The sequence below is a fragment of the Sphaeramia orbicularis genome, chromosome 7 (assembly GCF_902148855.1).
Source record: "Sphaeramia orbicularis chromosome 7, fSphaOr1.1, whole genome shotgun sequence".
NCBI classification, from domain to species: Eukaryota; Metazoa; Chordata; class Actinopteri; order Kurtiformes; family Apogonidae; genus Sphaeramia; species Sphaeramia orbicularis.
The window spans coordinates 50,286,361-50,299,081 of NC_043963.1; the positions used below are offsets into that span (position 1 = coordinate 50,286,361).

At 50.7% G+C, this 12,721-nt stretch overlaps 1 long non-coding RNA gene across 1 annotated transcript in view; it reads left to right on the plus strand.

The window, feature by feature from the left end:
• Window positions 1-8,473, plus strand: part of LOC115422161 (uncharacterized) — a 12,756-nt gene extending 4,283 nt beyond the window's left edge. The window contains exon 3 of the long non-coding RNA XR_003935805.1: window positions 8,463-8,473. This is a non-coding gene — a long non-coding RNA (uncharacterized LOC115422161). The remainder of the gene's footprint in view (window positions 1-8,462) is intronic.
• The last annotated feature ends 4,248 nt before the right edge of the window (window positions 8,474-12,721 follow it).

Genomic DNA, 12,721 nt, shown 5'->3' on the forward strand with positions numbered 1-12,721 from the left:
AAGGAGGAGCAGAGTTCTGAAAAATGGCAAAGTCCCACAGATGGTTCAAGTTTTACCGTTCCACATGAGAAAAGCACCGGAGGTTAAAAAGGGGTTTGGCTAACCGGCATTTTGTCTGGAAAAAATTCCAAGTCCCACGGATGGTTCGAGTTTTACCGTCATTGAGCTCCACATGAGAAAAGCACCAGAGGTTAAAAAGGGGTTAGGCTAACTGGGGTTCTGTCTTTGAAAAAATAACAGTCCCACACAGGCCTGGAAAAATGGCAAATTCCCACACAGGCCTGGAAAAAAGACAGAGTCCACACGGTCCACCAGCCGTTCCATCCTAACCCTGACCCGGGTCAGTGCGACATTTCCTGGCGTTCCTCCTCCTCAGCGCACACCAGTGTGCAGCTTTGTGCAGCTTTTTGCAGTGTGCAGCTGGAGGAAAGAGAGAGAGTGAGAGAGAAAGAGAGAAAGAGAGAGAGAGAGAGAGAGAGAGAGAGAGAAAAGAGTCAGGACCATGGACAGAAATTTTCCTCCAGTGTGTGGCTGCAATGTGGGGCAGCATTCCATCTCCATGGGGCGGTTTGAAAAACGCCAGATCTCAGTGTGCAGCTTTAAGGATGCTGGAGAGAAGAGAGGGGGAGAGAGAAAGCAAAAAAAACAGAGTCAGACAGGACTAGGAGGTTAGGTTTCCGGCTCCAGATCATGAAAAGCACCGGAGGTTAAAAAAAGGGGTTAGGCTAACCGGGGTTCTGTCTTTGAAAAAATAAAGTTCCACACAGGCTGGAAAAATGGCAAAGTCCAACAGCTTCTCTTGCCGTGAAATGTTCAAAAATAACAATTTAACCTGCTCTGCTATGAAAAGAAGAAAAATTTTAAAAACAAGTCAGAAATAAATGGTTTAATGGCTGTTTTGTCAAAGTCTTATCAGGTCATGAAGTTCTGCTTGAGAAAAAAACATCCTTGTCTCAAAGTGACCAAAACAGCTTCTTTTCATGTGAAACGCTCAAAAATGACATTTTTACCAATCTAGTTAGAGAAGCAAGAAAACGCTAGAAAAAAGTCAGAAATAAGTGGTTTATTGCTGTTTAGTCAAAGTCTTATCAGGTCATGAAGTTCTGCTTGAGAAAAAACGTCCCTGTCTGAAAGTGACCAAAACAGCTTCTTTCGTGTGAAATGCTCAAAAATGAAAATTTTACCTTCTCTACTAAGAAAAGCAAGAAAACACTAAAAACAAGTCAGAAATAAGAGGTTTATGGCTGTTTTGTTCAAGTCTTTTCAGTTCATGAAGTTCTGCTTGAGAAAAAACATCCATGTGTCAAAGTGACCAAAACAAGCCTCTTTTCGTGTGAAACGCGACATTTTTATCAATCTAGTCCGAAAAAGAAAGAAAACACTAAAAAGAAGTCAGAAATAAGTGGATTATGGCTGTTTTGTCAAAGTCTTATCATGTCATGAAGTTCTTCTTGAAAAAAAAAAAAAAAAACATCCTTGTCTCTAAGTGACCAAAACAGCTTCTTTTCGTGTGAAACACTAAAAAATGACATTTTTACCTGCTCTACCCAGAAAAGCATGAAAACACTGAAAACAAGTCAGAAATCAGTGGTTTATGGCTGTTTTGTTAAAGTCTTATGAGGTCATGAAGTTCTTCTTGAAAAAAAAAAACATACTTGTCTCAAAGTGACCAAAACAGGTTCTTTTCGTGAGAAACGCTCATAAATGACATTTTTACCATTCTAGTCAGAAAAGCAGCCTGGACCCTGGAACCCGGAGCCATTAACATGAAGCCTGGATCCCGGAGTCTGGAACTGACCACAATAACAAAGTTCAACATACGGTTCATGTTTTATCGTTATCCAGCTCCAGATGAGAAAAGAACTGGAGCTTAAAAAGGGAGCGTGAAGTTGGTTCCGTAAATGGAACCGGTTCCGAGTTCCGAAAACGAAACTGCTCTGTTTCCGGAACCAGTTCTGTTTTCGGAACCCGCAACCAGTTCCGTTTAAGGGTCCAGTCCCTTTAAGTGTCATGGAAGTAAGCCGTGCTCCGACCTCCATGCACCGCTTAGCGTCCTCCAAGCCCGGCTCCTGCGGGGCTTGGAGCTGCTCTAGCCTGCAGCGAATTGCGAGAACAAGCTGGTCCTCCCCGGACCTCGGATCTCGTTCTGAATAATGCTCTCCATCAGGTCCAACCCATAAATGAATACACATTTGCACTCTTCTGCTGTTTATATTTTCTTGAATGCTGGCGAATGTCATTTTATTTTACTTCATCAATGCCAACCCCAACTTCCACATCGCCCATTGTGCCTTGCAAAAAGCGGGCTCCAGGCTTCTAGCGCCAGCTTGCAGACCGGTGCACTAAGCCGCTGTGACCCGGTACACCACGCCGCAGCACGGACCTCCAAGCTCCGGACTTTACATCAGCTACCGGCTACGTATAAATTAAACGGACCTCGGAAGTCCAGTTCGTGCTGGTTATGAATAAGCTTTCTTGGATCTGCTTATTCGGAACCAGCTCCATTTAAGGATCATTGAACTAGTTTCGTTTACCAAACTCAGAACCAAGCCGTGCACCGACCTCCAAGCCCCGCTTTGCCCGCGTCAGGCCCTCCAAGGGCCTGGGAGGTGCTCTAAAACGGGGTGAACCGGGAGACCAAGCTGCCTCTCCACGGACCTCGGATCTAGTTCCGAATAATGCTCTCCTTCAGGTCTGAGCAAAAAAGTAATACACATTTGCACTCCTCTGCTGTTTAATGCTGGTGAATGTCATTTATGACTTCCTTAATGTTAATTCCAACTCCCACATCGCCGCATGCCATGGAGGAAGCCGTCCTACGGGGTCCGAACGCCAGCTTCTGCGGCTTGCAAAGCCGTGCAGTGAGCCGCTGTGACCCGGGGCGCGGATCCACTTCTGGCAGCTGGGCTGGAAGCTCTACTTTGACCATGAAAAGATGACAAATTGCATTTTACACCAATTATTTGCATGTATTGATCGGATTAGTGGTTAAGAAGTTATTAAATATTTTAGAGCAGTAGATGATTTTGGACTGTGGTGGTTTGGGTCTTTATGGCTTGAATATAGAGTTATTGTGTCATACTGTCATATATTCCTTGAACGGTATGATTATAGAACGTTATGACATGTTTAAAGTTGTAGAAGGAATAAAATTATAATACAATGTGATATAGGAATGAATCGTGCGCTGTCCATTGTGCTGAATCCGAGACCCTTACATGGAAGCAGATCCGAGAAAGTTCATCTTTGTTTTGAATGTGTTTGAAAGAAGGTGTTTCAGGGGAGTCACTCATCCGATTTTATTGAGAACTTATTGTTGTTGTTGTTTTGTTTGTTTGTTTTGTTTTGTGTTTAAGAAAAGTTTTTGTTTTACTTTAAACAATGACTTTACCTGTAATTTCATTAGCCCCGTACATATAGCACCATGGACAGCGCACGAGTCATTCCTATATCACATTGTATTATAATTTTCTTCTCTTCTACTCAGAAAAGCATGAAAAAACTAAAAACAAGTCAGAAATATGTGTTTTATGGCTGTTTTGTCAAAGTCTAATCAGTTCATGACGTTTTGCTTGAGAAAAAAACATCCTTGTCTCAAAGTGACAAAAACAGCTTCTTATCGTCTGAAACGCTCAAAAATGACATTTTTGCCTGTTCTACTCAGAAAAGCATGAAAACACTAAACACAAGTCAGAAATAAGTGTTTTATGGCTGTTTCTTAAAAGACTTCTCAAATAATGAAGTTCTGCTTGAAAAAAAAAATCTTTGTCTCAAAGTGACCAAAACAGCTTCTTATCGCGTGAAACGCTCAAAAATTACATTTTGGCCTCTTCTACTCAGAAAAGCATGAAAACACTAAAAACAGGTCAGAAGTAAATGTTTTATGGCTTTTTTTTGTCAAAGTCTAATCAGTTCATGAAGTTTTGCTTGAGAAACAAACATCCTTGTCTCAAAGTGACAAAAACAGCTTCTTACCGTCTGAAACGCTCAAAAATGACATTTTTGCCTCTTCTACTCAGAAAAGCATGAAAACACTAAAAACAAGTCAGAAATAAGTGTTTTATGGCTGTTTCTTAAAAGACTTCTCAACTCATTAAGTTCTGCTTGAAAAAAAAAAATCTTTGTCTCAAAGTGACCAAAACAGCTTCTTATCGCGCGAAACGCTCAAAAATGACATTTTTTCCTCTTCTACTCAGAAAAACATGAAAACACTAAAAAAAAAAGAAAAAGTAAGAAATAAGTGTTTTATGGCTGTTTTGTCAAAGTCTAATCAGTTCATGAAGTTTTGCTTGAGAAAAAAACATCCTTGTCTCAAAGTGACAAAAAAAAGCTTCTTATCGTCTGAAACGCGCAAAAATGACATTTTGGCCTCTTCTACTCAGAAAAGCATGAAAACACTAAAAACAAGTCAAAAATATGTGTTTTATGGCTTTTTTTTTTTTAACAAGTATTTTCAAATCATGAAGTTCTGCTTGAAAAAAAACATCCTTGTCTCAAAGTGACCAAAACAGCTTCTTATCGTGAAAAACGCTCAAAAATGACATTTTTACCTATATAGTCAGAAAAGTATGAAAACACTAAAAACAAGTCAGAAATAAGTGTTTTTTAGCTGTTTTGTCAAAGTCTTCTCAGATCATGAAGTTCTGCTCGAGAAAAAACATCCTTTTCTCAAAGTGACAAAAACAGCTTCTTACCATCTGAAACGCTCAAAAATGGCATTTTTGCCACTTCTACTCAGAAAAGAAGAAAAACGCTTAAAACAAGTTAGAAATAAGTGTTTTATGGCTGTTTTGTCAAAGTCTTCTTAGATCATGAAGTTCTGCTTGACACAAAAACATTCTTGTCTTAACCTGGAGAACGGAGCCTGCCACTTCCAAATAACCTGGAGCCTTGAGTCTGGAGGGCGGAGCCTGGAGCGCGGAGCTTAGAGCCACGGGCTTAAGAACTGCAACTCGGAGCCCAGATCCTCAAAGTGACCCCGTGCCTGGAGCCATGAGCCCGGAGCTTGGAGCCGTGAGCCTAGAGCCATGAGCATGGAGATTTGAGCCTGGAGTCCGGAGCCTGGATATGACCCCGTGCCTGAAGCCTGGAATGCGGAGCTAGGAGCGTGGAGCCTAGAGCCCGTGCTTGTAGCCTGGAGCCTGGGACTGACACCGAGCACGGAACCTTGAGCCCGTGGACTGGAACTGATCCCGAGCCTGGAACCCGGAGCCCGGAAAAAACCCCGTACCTGGAGCCCTGGGTGGGGAACCCCAAGAATGGAACTTACCCAGAGCAAGAAGCCTAGCGCCTGAAGCCGGGAGACTGGAACGTGGAACTGAATCCATGCCAGAGCCCGGAGCCCGGAGCCCGGAGCCCGGAGCCCGGAGCCCGGAGCCCGGAGCCCGGAGCCCGGAGCCCGGAGCCCGGAGTCTGGAGCTCCTACCCCGGAGCATGGAGACCGGAGCCTGGAACTGACCCCATGTCTGGAGCATGGAGCTTGGAGCCTTGAGCCCGGAGCATGGAACTTACCCCAAGCCTGGAGCCTTGAGCTTGGAACCTTCAGCCTGGAGCCTGGTACTGGGAGCCTGGAGCCTGGAACGCGTAGCAACGAGCCTGAAGTATGGAGCCTGTAGCCAGGAACTAACCCTGAGCCCGAAAAGTGGAGCCAAAAACCTGGAGACCGGAACTTGGAACTGACCCCATGCCAAGAGCCTGAAGCCTGTAGCCCAGAGCCTGGAGCCTTGAGAGGGGAGCCCGGAGCCTGGAACTGACACTGACCCTGGAGCCTTAAACCTGGAGCCAAGAGCTTTAAGACTGGAGCCTTGAGCCTGGAGTCTAGAGCCTGGTGACTGGAGCCACAAACTGCCCCTGAGCCTTGAGCATTGAGTCTTGAGCCCGGAGCATGGAATTGACCCCGAGGCTGGAGCCTTGAGCCTGGAGCCTTGAACCTGGAGCCAGGCGCCTGTAGCCTGGAATGCGTAGTCACGAGTCTGGAGCATAGAGTCTATAGCCTGGAACTTAGCACGAAATATGGAGCCTAAAACCTGGAGCCCTGGGTGTGGAACCCAAGCATGGAACTTACCCCGAGCCAGAAGCCTAGCGCCTGAAGCTGGGAGACTGGAACTTTGAACTGACTCCATGCCTGGAGCCTGGAGCCGGACCTAGTTGAGCTGAGCCCGGACCCTTTAGTCTTGAGCCTGGAGCCCGTAGCACGTAGCTTGGAGCCTGGAGCCCGCAGCCTGAAGCCCGCAGGCCGGAGCCCGCAGGCCAGAGCCCGCAGGCCGGAGCCCGCAGGCCGGAGCCTGCAGGCTGGAGCCCGCAGGCCGGAGCCCGCAGGCCGGAGCCCGGAGCCTGGAGACCGGAGTCTGGTGCCCTTACCCCGGAGCATGGAGCCCGGAGCCTGGATACGACCCCGAGCCTGGAGCAACGAGCTTGACGAATGGCGCCTTGAGCCTGGAGGCCGGAGCCTAGAGCCTGGTGACTTGAGCCTGGAACTGACCCCGAATTTTGAGCTCTGAGCCTTGAGCCCGGAGCATGGAACTTACCCCGAGCCTGGAGCCTTGAGCTTGGAGCCTTCAGCCTGGAGCCTAGTGCTGGGAGCCTTGAGCCTGGAACACGTAGAAAGGAACCTGGACTATGGAGCCTGTAGCCTGGAACTGACCCCGAGCCCGAAAAGTGAAGCCTAAAACCTGGAGACTGGTACTTGGAACTGACCCCATGCCAAGAGTCAGGAGCCTGGAGCCTGGAGCCTGGAGCCCAGAGCCTGGAGCCTTGAGCGGAGAGCACGGAGCCTGGAACTGACACTGAGCCCGGAGCCTTGAGCCTAGAGCTCAGAGCTTGAAGCATGGAGCCTTGAGCCTGGAACTGACACCGACCCTGGAGCCTATAGCCTAGAGCTCAGAGCTTGAAGCATGGAGCCTTGAGCCTGAGGCCTTGATTCCGGAGCATGGAACTGACCCCGAGGCTGGAGCCTGGAGCCAGGTGCCTAGTGCCTGGAGCTTGGAAATGACCCTCAGCAAGGAACCTGGAGCCTTGACCTTGAGTTTGGGTCATGGAGCAAGGAGCCTGGAGCCCGATGCGCAGTGCCTGAAACTGACGCCGAGCCTAGAGGCTGGAGCTTGGAGCCCGGAGCATGGAACTGACACCAAGCCCGGAGCCCTGTGCCTGGAACCAGGAGCCTGGAGGGCGGAGCCTGGATCCTTTAGCCCGCAGCCTGGAACTGATCCTGAGCCTTGAGTCTTGAGCCGGTAGCCTGGAGCACGGAGTCTGCAACTGACCAAGACCCTGGAGCCTGGAGCCTTGAGCCTGGAGCTTGGAACCGTGAGCCTGGATCCTGGATCCTGGAGCCTAGTGCGCGGAATCTAGAGCCCAGACCTAAAAGACTGGAGCCCAGAACAAAGATACTCGAAGTGACCCCAAGCCCGGAGAAAAGAACCCGGAGCCATGAACTGACCATGAACATTGAGCCTTGATCCCTGAGCCTGGAGCCAGAACCCTGGAACTTACTCCAAGCCTGGAGCCCGTAGCATGGAGCCGTGAGCTTGGAGCCTGGAGCATAGAGCCTGGAACTGACCTGAAGTCCGTACCTTGGAGGCCGGAGCCAAGAAATGACCCCGAGCCCGGAGTCCTGAACATGGAGGGTGGAGCGCGGAGCCTGGAACTGACCCCGAGCACAGAACCTTGAGCTCGGAGCCTGGGGTCCGAAGCATGGAGCCGTGAGCATGGAGCCGTGAGCCTGGAGCCGTGAGCTCAAAGCCTTGTACTGACCCCGAGTCAAGAGCCTGAAGTCTTGAGCCAGGAGCCTGGAAATGACCCTGTGCCTGGAGCCTGGAGCCCGGAGACTGGAACTGACCCTGAGCCTGGAGCCTGGAGCCTGGAGCTCGGAGCATTGAGCCGTGAGCATGGAGCTGTGAGCCTGGAGCTGTGAGCCTGGAGCTGTGAGCCTGGAGCCCAGAGCCTGGAACTGACTCAAAGTCCGGAGCCTGGATTCTGGAGCCCGGAGCGTGGAAATGACCCCGTTCCCAGAGCCTGGAGCCCAGGGTGTGGAACCCCGAGCATTGAACTAAGCCCGAGCCCGAAGCCTGGAGCCTTAAGCCTGGAGACCAGAACTTGGACCTGACCCAATGCCCGGAGCCTGGAGTCTGGAGCCCACAGGCTGGAGCATGGAATACACCCTGAACCCGAAACCTGGGTCCTGGTGCCTGGAGCCTTAAACTGATCCCGAGCCCAGAGCCTGGAGCTTTGAGCCTGGAGCTTTGAACCTGGAGCCTGGAGCCTGGAGCCTGGAGCCTTGAGCCTTGAGCCTGGAGCTTGGAGCCTGGAGCCATGAGCATGGAGCCAAGAGCCCAGAAGAAGACCCCAAGCCCAACGCCAGGAGCCCGGAGCCTGGAAAAAACCTTGTGCCGGGAGCCTGGAGCCCTGGGTGTGAAACCCCAAGCATGGAACTTGCCCCGAGCTAGAAGCCGGGCGCCTGAAGCCAGGAGATCGGAACTTGGAACCTGTCGCCTTGCCCGGAGCCTGGAGTCTGGAGTCTGGAGTCTGGAGCCCTGACCCCGGAGCCTGGAGCCCAGAACCTAAAGCCTTGAGCCTGGAGCCTGGAACTGAGCACGAGCTCGGAGCCCTAAACCTGAACCTGGCCAAAGCCCTAACCCAAACCCTGGAACTGAGCCTAAGCCCGGAGCCCTAACCCTGGTCTTGGAACTGAGCCCTAACCCTAATCCTGGAACTGAGCCCGAGCCTGGAGCCCTTCCCTGGCCTCAGCCCTAACCTGAACCCTGGAACTGAGCCTCAACCCGGAGCCCTAACTCTGGCTCTGGAGCCTGGACAGCAGAGCCTGGAGCCTGGAGTCTGGAGTCTGGAGCCCTGACCCCGGAGCATGGAGCCTGGAGCATGGAGCCTGGAGCCCTGAGCCTGGAACTGACCCCGAGTCTGGAGCCTGAAGCCTTCATTCTGGAGCCCGGAGCATGGAAATGACCCTGTTCCAGGAGCCTGGAGCCCAGGGCATGGAACCCCAAGCATGGAACTTACCCCGAGCCCGAAGCCTGGAGCCTGAAGCCTGGAGACCGGTAGTTGGACCTGACCCAATGCCCGGAGCCTGGAGGCTGGAGCCTGATGGGCAGAGCATGGAATACACCCCGAACCTTAAACCTGGGTCCTGGAGCCTGGAGCCTTGGACTGATCCAGAGCCCAGAGCCTGGAGCTTTGAGCTTGGAGCTTTGAGCCTGGAGCCTAGAGCCTAGAGCCTGGAGCCTGGAGCCTGGAGCCTGGAGCACAGAGTCTAGAGACCAGAGCTTAAAGACTGGAGCCCGAAACCCAGATACTCGAACTGACCCAGAGCCCGCAGAAAAGAACCCTGAGCCTTGAACTGACCATGAAAATGGAGCCTTGATCCCTGAGCCTTGAGCCCTAACCCTGGAACTTTCTCCAAGCCTGGAGCCCGTAGCATGGAGCCGTGTGCCTGGAGCCTGGAGCCCAAAGCCTGGAACTGACCTTAAGTCTGGACCTTGGAGCCCGGAGTCAAAAATGACCACAAGCCCAGAGCCCTGTGCCCGGAACATAGAGCGTGGAGTGCGGAGCCTGGAACTGACCCCGAGCACAGAAACTTGAGCTTGGAGCCTGGAGCCCGGAGACTGGAACTGACCCCGAGCCTGGAGCCTGGAGCCACGAGCCCGGAGCCTGGAACTGACCCCGAGTCTGGAGCCTGGATTCTGGAGCCCGGAGCGTGGAAATGACCCCGTTCCAAGAGCCTGGAGCCCAGGGCGTGGAACCCCGAGCATGGAACTTACCCCGACACCGAAGCCTGGAGCCTGGAGCCTGAAGCCTGGAGAACGGAACTTGGACCTGACCCAATGCCCGGAGCCTGGAGGCTGGAGCCCACAGGCCAGAGCATGGAATACACCCCGAACACGATACCTGGGTCCTGGAGCCCAGAGCCTTGAAGTGATCCCGAGCCCAGAGCCTGGAGCTTTGAGCCTGGAGCTGTGAGCCTCGAGCCTGGAGCCTAGAGCCTGGAAGAAGACCCAGAGCCAAAAGCCTGGAGCCCGGAGCCTGGAAAAAAACCCTGTGCCTGGAGCCTGGAGCCCTGGGCATGAAACCCCAAGCATGGAATTTACACCGAGCCAGAAGCCTGAAGCCAGGAGACCGGAACTCGGAACCGGCCCCCCTGCCTGGAGCCTTGAGCCTGGAACAAGGAGCCTTGAGTCTGGAGCCTGGAAGAAGACATGAGCCCAAAGCCTGGATCACGGAGCCTGGAGCTTGGAGCCAGGAAACTGGAACTGACCCCGAACCCTGATCCTGGAGCCTGGAGCCTGGAGCCTGGAGCCTGGAGCCTGGAGCCTGGAGCCTGGAGCCTGGAGCCTGGAGCCTGGAGCCTGGAGCCTGGAGCCTAGAGCCTAGAGCCTGGAACTGTTCACAAGCCCATAGCCATGAGCGCGGAGCCTGGAACTTGGAGCCTGGAGCCTGGAATCTGGAGCCTGGAAAAAGACCCCGAGCCCAAAGCCTGGTGCCCGGAGCCTGGAGCATGGAGCCAGTAACCTCGAGACATGAACTGAACCCAAGAATGGAGCCCGGAGCCCAGAACCTGGAGCCCAGAACCTGGAGCCCAGAGCCTGGATCTGACCCCGAGCCCGGAGCCTGGATTCTGTATTGCCAAGCCTGGAGCCCGGAGCTTCGACCTTGGAACTGACCCCGAACCCGGTACCTGGGGCCTTGAGCCCGGAGCCTCGAACTGATCCTGAGCCCGGAGCAATGAGCCTTGAGCCTGGAGCCTGGAGCCTTGAGCCTGGAGCATGGAGCCAGGAGCCTGGAAGCAAGATTAGAATTGTTTTGGATTTTTAATTATATTTTAGGTTTATTTAGTTTTGACGTTTTTTTCTCTAATTCAGTTAGTTTTAATTAGTTTTTAGAGCATGCTTGCTAGTCTTTATTAGTTATCATTTTTTTTCTGAATGCTTAGTTTTAGTTTAGTTTAGTTTAGTTTAGTATTATTTTTAGTTATGTCATATATATTTTATCTTCCTCACCATCCTATTCAAAGAAATTAGTGCGGCGCGAATCAGCGGGTTACTCTGGACACTTTATTTGGGGGCCGGGTTAGGGCGGCTCCTTGACTGAGCAGAGACACAAACACATGTACATTATGATGTATAAATTCCCTATAGCAGGTTGGGTGTGTGTGTGCGTGATCCACACACAACGTAAATTACGTGAAAACAATGATGTGCAAAGCGTGATGCACAAAGCAGCCAGCAGTTAAACCAGACAGAAAAATATATAAACCAGCTAACCAGCAGTTAAACCAGAAAGAAACATATAAACCAGCTAACCAGCAGTTAAACCAGATAGAAAAAAAAAAAAAAATAAAAAAAATAATATATATATATATATATATATATATATATATATATATATATATATATATATATATATATATATATGTGTATAGCTCCAACTGCTGGAGCGAAATAAATCAATTTGATATCAATCCGACATTTACAAAGACGAAAACAAAGGGAATTTTATCCATAATTTTTATACGTTTTAGTTAGTTTTCTAACCACACAACACAGTTTCAGTTAGTTCTCGTTTTTTTCTTTTAATTAGAGTTTTTATTTATTTCAGTTGACGAAAATGTTTTTTTTAATTTTAGTATTCGTCATTTTGTTCATTTTCATTAAGAATAATAACCTTGCCTGGAAGAACACCAAAAGCCCAAAGCCTGGAGCCCGGAGCCCGGAGCCCGGAGCCTGAAAATAACCCCGTGCCCAGAGCCTTGTGCCCAAGGCGTGGAACCCGGAGCCTGGGACTTACCCCGAGCCAGAAGCCTGGAGCCTGAAACATGGATCCCACAACTTTGAACTGACTCACGGAGCCTGGAGCCGTGAGCCTTGAGCCTGGAGACTGGAACTGACCCCAAGTCCGGAACTCAGAGCCCGGAGCCTAGAAATGACCACGAACCCGGAACCCTGCGCAGGGAACATGGAGCCTTGAGCGCAGAGCCTGGAACAAACCCCGAGCACTGAACCTTGGTTTGAAGCCTTGGAGCATGGAGCATGGAGCATGGAGCCGGGAGCCGGGAGCCCGAAGCCTTGTAAAGACCCCGAGTTCAGAGTTTGGAGCCTGAAGTCTGGAGCCCGGAGCCTGGAAATGACCCCGTGCCTGGAGCCTGGAGCCCGGAGCCTGGATCCTGGAGATTAGGTTTCCAGCTTCAGATGAGGAAAAGTCCCACAGCTTCTCTTGAAGTGAAACGCTCAAAAATGACATTCACTATTTTATCGTTATCCAGCTCCAGATGAGAAAAGAACCGGAGGTTAAAAAAGGGGTTAGGCTAACCGGTGTTCTGTCTTTGGAAAAATAACAATGTCCCACACAGGCTGGAAAAAAGACAGAGTCCACACCGTCCACCAGCCGTTCCGGTCGAACCCCGACAGGGGTCAGTGCGACATTTCCCAGTGTTCTTCCACGTCCATGCACGCCAGTGTGCAGCTTTAAGGGGGTTGGAGGAAAGAGGGAGAGAGAGAGCGAGCGAGAAAGAAATACAAAGAATCAGGACCATGGACAGAGTTCTTCCACGAGTGTGTGGCTGCAATGTGAGGCAGCATTCTTTCTCCACGGGGTGGTTTGAAAAATGCAGGAACTAAGTGTGACGCTTTAAGGATGCTGGAGAGAAAAGAGGGGGAGAAAGACAGAAAAAAAGTCAGACTAGGCCAGGAGGAGCTGAGTTCTAACCCCTGGGTTTGGT